Source organism: Nicotiana tomentosiformis, chromosome 1 (genome assembly GCF_000390325.3).
Source record: "Nicotiana tomentosiformis chromosome 1, ASM39032v3, whole genome shotgun sequence".
In the NCBI taxonomy this organism is placed as follows: Eukaryota; Viridiplantae; Streptophyta; class Magnoliopsida; order Solanales; family Solanaceae; genus Nicotiana; species Nicotiana tomentosiformis.
In genome coordinates, this window is record NC_090812.1 from 140,592,384 (window position 1) to 140,601,313 (window position 8,930).

Consider the following 8,930-nt stretch of genomic DNA (forward strand, 5'->3'; position numbering starts at 1 on the left):
TTAAGACTACTGTGTTTTGGGAGAAACCACGCAGACTTGACCCAAAACGCACAATATCACTTCATGTTAAGACTACTTTCGGGCTGGTTGAGCCTAGAGAAGTTTTTGTGACATAGCCATATTACTAAAGCTTCTGCAACAAAAACTATATATTAGAAACAAATAATTTTACTTCTTACGACAAATCGAATATTTAGCAGTTGTGGATGACCAATTATATATTCATGTCATATACATACGAAATGAAAGTTGAGAACCGACATCTTTGGGCATTTCCAAACTCTCAAGTGTCATGAATACGTACAACTTGGCAGCTGACAAAACACATGTACCGATCAAATACACAATAATTTCATGAAACATGAAATGGAAGCTGAGAAATAACTCTACTTTAGCCAAGATAATTTGAAAGCGAATACAACAATAAGTATGCCTTAATCCCAAAATCTCTAGTAAAAGCGAGGTATTTCAAGAACAAAGAAATATGGGAAGGCATAGTCATGAGTCCCTCTCTAGAAACCGGAAAATGATTCAGCAGAACAAGAGAAGCATTTATCTGTTACCCATTTGGAAGTTGGAACAATCGAAACTCCAAAAAGCATGAGTCAAAAGCCATCACTTGATTGTAACAATCTTGATCCCAGAAGCAGCTCCAATGCAGTGTATCGCTACAAGACAATCACTTTCCTTGCATAACACTTATGTTTTGGCATGTTGAAGAGCGAATACCCTTGGATGTTACCTTTTGAGCCAAGAATATCTTCTCAACTGAAATCTCCGTTACCATAAATGCATTAGAGTTGGCAAGAATGTTGTCATAAAGTCCCGGGGCATATCATGACCCCGCTTGAACATTGCTCCAAAAGTTTCCTTTTTGTCAATGTCAAGTGGATTCAACATCTGTTAAACAACTTTTTCATGGTTTGACAATAATTTACACATAAAATTAGTAAAAGATTTTGACAAGTGTTCAACTGGATACGCTTATACAAGCACAGGTCCGCCACTGTTTTAGATGGATGGAATTCTTCAGCCCAAGCTTAGAAATTAAGCCTCCAACTATAGATCAGTAAATCGCTCATAGCAACACATCTCACCAACTATGTACACACAGTTCTGAAAGTGATGAATTTATAAAGTGAGCCAACCTTGCTACACAACCTCACTGGTCCAATCATTTATTTCCCAAAATGTGTTAATAAATGCACAAAATTCAAAACCCCAACCCCTCTCCAACCCTATGATTCCAGCAACTACGCATCAATTCCAAGTAAATCGGATGGAGCCCTCAATATTCATTCTGCTCAATTTAGACTCATTTCACTCCAATGCCGGAAAAGATTACCAAACACCCAAAGAACCTACGAATATACATATAGATTAAACTACTTGTGTTCGTTAATATACATTTCATACGGCCGGTCACATTAAATAATGAGAAATATTATTATTCATCTTCAATAATAGAATATTGCAGATATTTTTAATGCAAAATACTATGAATCGGTTCATCTTCAATTCTCACATGCATCTTCCAAAAACAACGGATATAAACTTAGGCTAACTTTCTTCATTGGGTCAACTTGGAAACAAATTTTACCATAATTTATTTCCTAGCCAAACTATCTAGCTCTAATTATTTAGAGAACTATTTGAATGCGATTCATTTCCTGGAGGCAAGCAAGAGAGTCAACTGAATCTTGCAAAATTTTAACATGGAGGCCGACCTTGTAACAAGTTAGAACAATAATAATAAAAATGAAACAATTATAATTCATGCAAGAGAACCCGTTTAATTATAGATAAGTGTATAAATTACAATCTTTAAAAAGCAATAAGATGTTCACGCAAAAACATTCATAATACGTGAATTATTATTTCTAACATCCCATTGCTTAAACAAAATTTTGGTCTTTCGGTATTATTCTCATGACAACCACAACTAGTATGCATCTATCCTTTTCTCTATATTGTAATTCTATATTATTGTACTTGTAAATATGTATCCAGATACATATGTGACAATGTACATAATTTTCGCAAGTATGCATGGATATGTATATATGTTTTTTATGCATGTTGTTGGAATGTACGCTCATATTATATTAGTCATAAATTGATTTTGGTAATTAAGTTGGTGAATATTTCAGTCAATGTAACGTGGCTCTCAAAGACACAAGAAGACCGTGCATGGCGTTGAACCTTTTTCTGAGAATCAAGAAAAGACGTTCTTTAATCAATAGGATTCAAGAAAAGACAACTCCTCCTACAACACAAAATGATTTAATTACTTGAAAGGAACTTTATATCTTCGACTTTAACTGCTATGACGGTTAATTTTGCTCTATGTATGTATAGAAGAATTTGGATAGTCAATATCATTTTGTGAGAACTATGTTGAAATAGGACATCAACATCCAATTTCAAAAAAGTCTGTAAGATTTTACTTTATATATTTTGTATTTTCCATTTCACTATTTTTGCCTTGTCAAGAATCGTGAAGACAAAATCAACTTAACCAACGCCATGCTAGAAACAATAAATACTTCACGCTTTATGAATGATATCTTAATAGCATCTAGTTACTTTTCAAAGGTCGTAATATATATGAACCTCCCTATAATGAACTTACTCTCTAGCATGGATTATAAGTGTTCCTCTGTTGTTTCTAACTTGCTTATGTTCAAGACCTGTCAAGGTTAGCCTCCATTTTTTTAAAATAATGCAATCAGTAATTTAATCATTTCTCTTGTATTTCCCAAAAAGAAAATTGCATTGAAATAGTTAGAATGAGACATTCTAATCAAGAAGGTATAGTAAATTGCACCCAAGTTGCCCAAGTTAAAAATAACAAATTTCTCTAATTTGATATTCATTGTTTTCGAAAAATGCATGTGAGAATCGAAAATTAAATCGACCGATGGCATTTTGCCTTTTGATATGAATAATGCGTTTGATTATATTGCATTTTAGTAGCAATTTATTTTCCTAATATGTTTTTAAGCATGTTGTCGGTATTTATGTTTTCATCTTAAAACAGTCATAAATTGACTTTGGCTCTCAAAGACATAGTTTATGGATATACGTGATGTTGATCCTAATCTCTCGAGATTCGAGTAGTCCCTTAACATAAAGGATTCATATAGATGTTCATAACACGTAGCGGAAGACAATAACAATCCTATAAACATCTTTTCGTATTTAAAATTTATTTATATGTCAAAGATCAGATCTAAGACGTACCTGGTGAACAGAGTCGTTTCAAAGTTTCTTCGATAGTGCGAAACTCTATGTGTATCCACACCGAGACCGATCTTGCTATCAACTCTTTGATTAATGAAACCCGCGAACAAATTGTATGAAAATATTGTACTACAGTTTTTCTCAAAAAACTTAGCCTAGACGTGAAAGACCAAGCTAATTTTCTTGCTAAGAGTATTACTTGACTCTTTCGATATCTCTGTTGGTTTTGCGAAGCTGTGTTGGTCACGTTGATTTAGTTTATGTCTAAACTTGAAAGAAAAGGAACCGAAAGACCCAAGTTCTAAATTGGACTTTTACAATTTTATATAGGAAAATACTAATTCCATTACTCGTGGGATTCTGATAGCCTACACGCCCTTTATGGACTTTCTCATTAATCTAATTCAAAGTTGGTTAACTTATAAGTCCTTTCTTAACATTTTATATATCTTTATATATAAATATTAATTATATATATAGTTCAACCAAGAGATATGTTTTAATTTTATATTCCAAATAGAAAACTTTAATTTGTTCACAATATTAATTATATCCTTTGTGCTAGCAAAGAATATAATAATATTTTATTTGGACTAATAACTAAATTTATTTGACTAATTAAATTCTTTAACTTAATTATCAAATAATAAAGTAATTAATCCTTTAGCAAAGATCAGAACACTCGTTAATGTGCGACCCCATAGGTTCAATACTAAGCCGGTAGTAAATTAATAATATCAATATACTAATCAAGGGTGGCGTCTAGCAACACTCCTTAACAAGGGCGGATTTAGGGGGGCGGAAGGGGGTTCGCCGAAAAATTACACTATATATATAAGGCAAAATCGATTTTTTACCTCTATGTATTAAGTTTTGAACCTCCTTGACACAACCCGAAAGTGTAGCTTAGTGGTCAAAGGGGTTCAAAATCTTTGAAAGGTCATAAGTTCAATTCCCACTAGCTACGATTTGTTTTTCTTGAACCCCCTTCGATGAGATCCTGGCTCCGCCACTGCTCCTTAACGACTGGATAGAATGAAGTATACAATTTACTCTCAAATCCTAATAGGCGACCAACTATGTGTTCATATCAAATATAATTGACCATTGAATGACCTAAGAAACTCTTTTCTTCTTTCATTCAATTGCCCTGGCCAAAGTCTTAGTTTGGTCGTTTATAATCCATAACAACATGGAGCTTAAACTCATTACCAATAATTGACAGATTTCATCTTGATCAATCACTAATTCTACAAGCATTTAATCATGCCCATTATCCTTTCAACTATCGCCCTAGGGCCATAGGTGTCTAGTCAAAATTGGTCATACTTTATTTCCTAGTCAAAATATCTCATTCTAACTATTCTGATTGTTTTTCTTTTCTTGAGGCATAATAATAATAATACATATTAGAGAGCCAATTAATTATTGAGATCTGTATAAATTATAATTTTTGAGAAGCAATGGGATACTCACACAAAAACATTCATAAAGCATGACTTGTTATTCTTAATGTGACATTTCTTTAGTTTGGTTGACTCTTCAGTATTCTTCTTAATCACTAATTATTATTTATCTCACATCATTTCCATATTGTGATGCTATAGAACTGTTCTTGTCAATATGTATATTGATACATATGTGACAATATTTTCATTCATGTTTGCATGCTGTTTTCATGTTATATCAAAAAGAAAATGATTTTGATAATTATAATGGCGAATATTATAGTCAAAACACGGAAGACACTAACTTTGGCTTCACGTGATATCCATCCCAATTTCTCAGGATTCAAAAGGGGACTACTCCCACAACTTGATGATTTAATCACTTGTGGAGAACCCTGCATTTTCAATTTAAACTGCTACCATTTGTTAGTTCTTCTCTAGGAATGTATACTAGGATTGTGATAGTCAATCTTATTGGGTAGGAATAATGTTCAAATAGGCCATCGGTGTCTAATTTCAACAAATTAACAAAGTTACTTTACCCGTCGACTTTGTCCCCAAATTCCTCTTACACACGGAAATAATATTACACACCAAAACTTTTAAAGGTTTGTCTATTACGCACCACTTCGATACTTGACCACATCTTCTTAAGGATTGCAATTACACGCGTCAATCAGCATCCGACACGTGTCATAAATCAAGAAAAAAAACTGAAGAGGTGTGTAATAGAATAGACACATGTCAGATGATTCTTTTAGCTTTCACGCGACTCTTTTATGTGCGATACAAGCGTGTGTGACACATGGCAAAAGAGGTATGTAATAGACACTTTTAAAAAATTTGATGTGTAACATTATTCTCGTGTTTAACATGCGTGAATGAGGGATTTGGGGACAAGGTCAATGGGTAAAATATGTATTTTACCTTGATTTTTTAGTAATTTGATTTGTTATAAGAAGATATTAGTGAAAACTAAACTATGTTTAAGCAACGTCATACTAAAAATAATACTTCAACTTTATAAATATTTTTTTATGAGTATCTCATTTCTTTTCAAAGGAATATATATACATACCTCAAATGAATTGGCTCTCTATGGTAGATTGTAGGAGTTTCTTTATTGACTTGTTTTATGTTCAAGAAATGCCAAAATCTTTAAGATAACACAATTTATAATTTAGCCATTACTCTTTTGCACCTTCTAAAAATTAAATTTTGCATTCAAATAGTTAAAAAAACAAATATTCTAACAGAGTAAAGTATAGTAAATTGTGCTTCTCAGCTGTCCCAATTAAAAATAATGAATTGTGCTAATTACAAATTAATTATTTTCTAAAGATACACGTAATAATTATTTTCTTGGTTTGCTAAAACTTTTAGAAGTACTTCTCATTAGTGGCTTTATATGTGTCTTTAATATCAGTGGGTAACGGTTGCTACGTGTTAAAAGTTAACCACTATTATTAGATACAGATAAAACCATCTATATGCATTAGTGTACATTTCATGCGCTTGATCGCGTTAATATAATATCAAGAAATACTATCAAAATTTTAATCAAACTTTTAACTGTAAAGTTTTTGGTCCCCAGTTTTAAAAGAGAAAAGCGCACATTTTCTTTAAAGGGAAATGGTTAAATTTGTTGTTCTACTATAAATTGAGCAACTTTACCCTTTATTAAACTTTGGTCTAATATTACTTCTACCATTAGTATAAGTCATGTTTTCCCTTAACCCTAAGGGAGCACTAAAAAAGCGCCAACTTGAGATAATTTTAAAGCATAAAGTTGATGAATAAAACTTTTTTTAGAAAATTTTGGACACATGGATCCACTCATTTTGCGTTAGAGCTCTGTTAATGGCAAGACGAGTATGAGAAAGTTTACTAATAGGAAGGTTATAAGTGTACCAAAAGTGTAACTGACAGCCAAATTAAGCAATTTTGGATAGTATCGGAGTAAATTTTCTCTTTCTCTAATAAAGTGGATAATATGTTTCCAATACCATATTCAGTATGCACATCTTAACCTCAAAATACTATGGATTGGTTCCATCTTCAATTCCCAATTACATCTTCCTAGAATGGATCTAAAATTACATTGACTCATTATTTTTAATTGGGTCAACCTAGAAACACAATTTATCATACTTCATTCCTAGTCAACTTGGCTCAGTCTAACTATTTAATAGTGATTTTCTTTTTCCGGGATATGTAGGGGAAAATGAATAAATCATAGATTGCATAATTTAAGATAAAAGCAAACCTTGGCATGTGTTGAACATATTACAATTTAGAAATATTTAAGAAAAAAGAAACAAATCTAATAAAATAATAGAGAGTCGATACATTTTAGGAAAAATATAATAATACAACCTTTGAAAAGCAATGAGATGCTCACACAAAAAATATTCATAAAGCGTGAAGTATTATTCCTAGAATGGCATTGCTTAAGCTTGATTTTCTTAGTTAATCTTTTCATGACTACCACTACTAATTAGTATTCATTTCTTCTTTATAGAATGTAATTCTAAATTATTGTTCTTGTCAACATGTGTGTCGACACTTATGCGACTATGTACATAATTCATACTCTTTCTGTTTCAAAAAGATTAGCATTATTACTATTTGGGAAGTCTACGAGGTTGTTCTTTGATCACGTTTTTGTTAAACATTTTATAAATATTTTGAATTATGACTTATAATACTTTTTTGTAGTTTTTGAAAATATAAATTTTATTTTCAAAACATTGAAGAATTTATGTCCAAATCTACTGTTACCCTCGTACTCCGAACTATGCCAATATTTTTGAAAGAGAAAGGAGTGTATATTTATGTACATGTTTTTATGCATGTTGGAATGTGTGTTTTCATGTTAATGATGATAGTGAATATCACTGGAAGTAAGCGTGAGTATAGGTCAAAACTTTTAACAACTTCACTGCCTATATAATAATTTAACCTTCCACTGAGAAAACATGCAGTATATTTCCAATAAACATTTTATTTTTAGCAGCTCATAGAGCTTGTCAAAATAACAATGCCTGTAACAACGTAAACAACAATGAGGGAATAAAAAGGACGATAGCACTTTCAGCACGTTTAAAAATCTAATCATGAAAGTGTTAAGACCTCCGTGATATTACGTCCCGAATTTAAGCATGTTAAAAATCTAAAGCCCTTAATTAAGAATCAAACAACTGGTAACGAAAAATATAATGATCGAAGACTACAGATCTGAAAATTGTGAAATAGAACATACTAGGGCTTGTGATTGAACGCACCGTTTGAAGACGGAGAGGCGTAAGTGTTGAAGTGCGGCGTAAGAGCAGCTTCAGGAATTCTGCCGGCGGCGGCGGTGGCGGTGGCGGTAGCGGTGTCTTTTTATCTTTTGTGAACAAAACAGTGGCACATCGATTGAATTTGAATTGAAGTGTGAGGAGTGATGGCTCTTTAAGTAGAGCCAGGAAGTAAGCGGAGGAAGGAAAAGCAGCTGCTGTGCCAATAATATTTTAAGGGTTAGGTGCAACGCTTAGTCATCATTACGTGTGGCGGTACGTATATGGCGATATACTCTGCCCAGCATTTGTATCTTTCTAGAAAAACCACATGACATTGAAAATACAGACACAGAACTCGACGTCCTCTTTTTCATGTTTCCGAATTCCGATGTCCTTCTGCTCTCCTGATATCATTTTTTACTTCAATAAAATCAGTCGGTAACAGCGCTAACCCACGAATTGCGTGAGCAATTTTCAAGAATTACTTTCTACCTTTTAAATTAGATAATCTACTTTTCTTTTTATTATGTTTCAAAATAAATCATATATTTATAAATTTAAAAATAATATAATTTTAAATTTTTTATTTTACAAATTTTACTTTTAATAAAAAACTTTTATAACCACACAAATATCATGGCCCTACAAAGTTTTTACCCCTTAAACTTTTAAGACCACAAGTTTCAAAAAAAAAATTCTTTTTTCTTAAACTCCGTGTCGAGTCAAACTAGGTCATCTAAATTGATACGGATGGAGTACTAGTATAGTATGTACTTTGGTGTCAATAACCGGTTATTAATTTTTTGAATTAAATTTATTATCGTAATTAATAATTAGGGTAATTTTTAGTTCATACAGTAAACTGAACTAAATAAATTTTTATATTTATAAAATATATTTTTGTATGGGTCAAAAATTATCTCTAATAGAATTAAACCATGTTAACATTAAGGAGGCA

General features: G+C 32.1%; 1 long non-coding RNA gene across 2 annotated transcripts; it reads right to left on the reverse strand.

Moving 5' to 3' along the window:
- Window positions 1–243: 243 nt before the first annotated feature.
- On the reverse strand, window positions 244–8,366 carry LOC104119636 (uncharacterized). 2 transcript variants are annotated; one of them, XR_691495.4, is made up of 2 exons: window positions 7,976–8,366; window positions 244–1,116 (listed from the first exon to the last, which is right to left on the reverse strand). It is a non-coding gene; the product is annotated as an uncharacterized lncRNA (long non-coding RNA). The 2 variants fall into 2 exon arrangements; XR_004503274.2 differs by having other exon boundaries at window positions 7,954–8,366.
- Window positions 8,367–8,930: the final 564 nt, after the last annotated feature.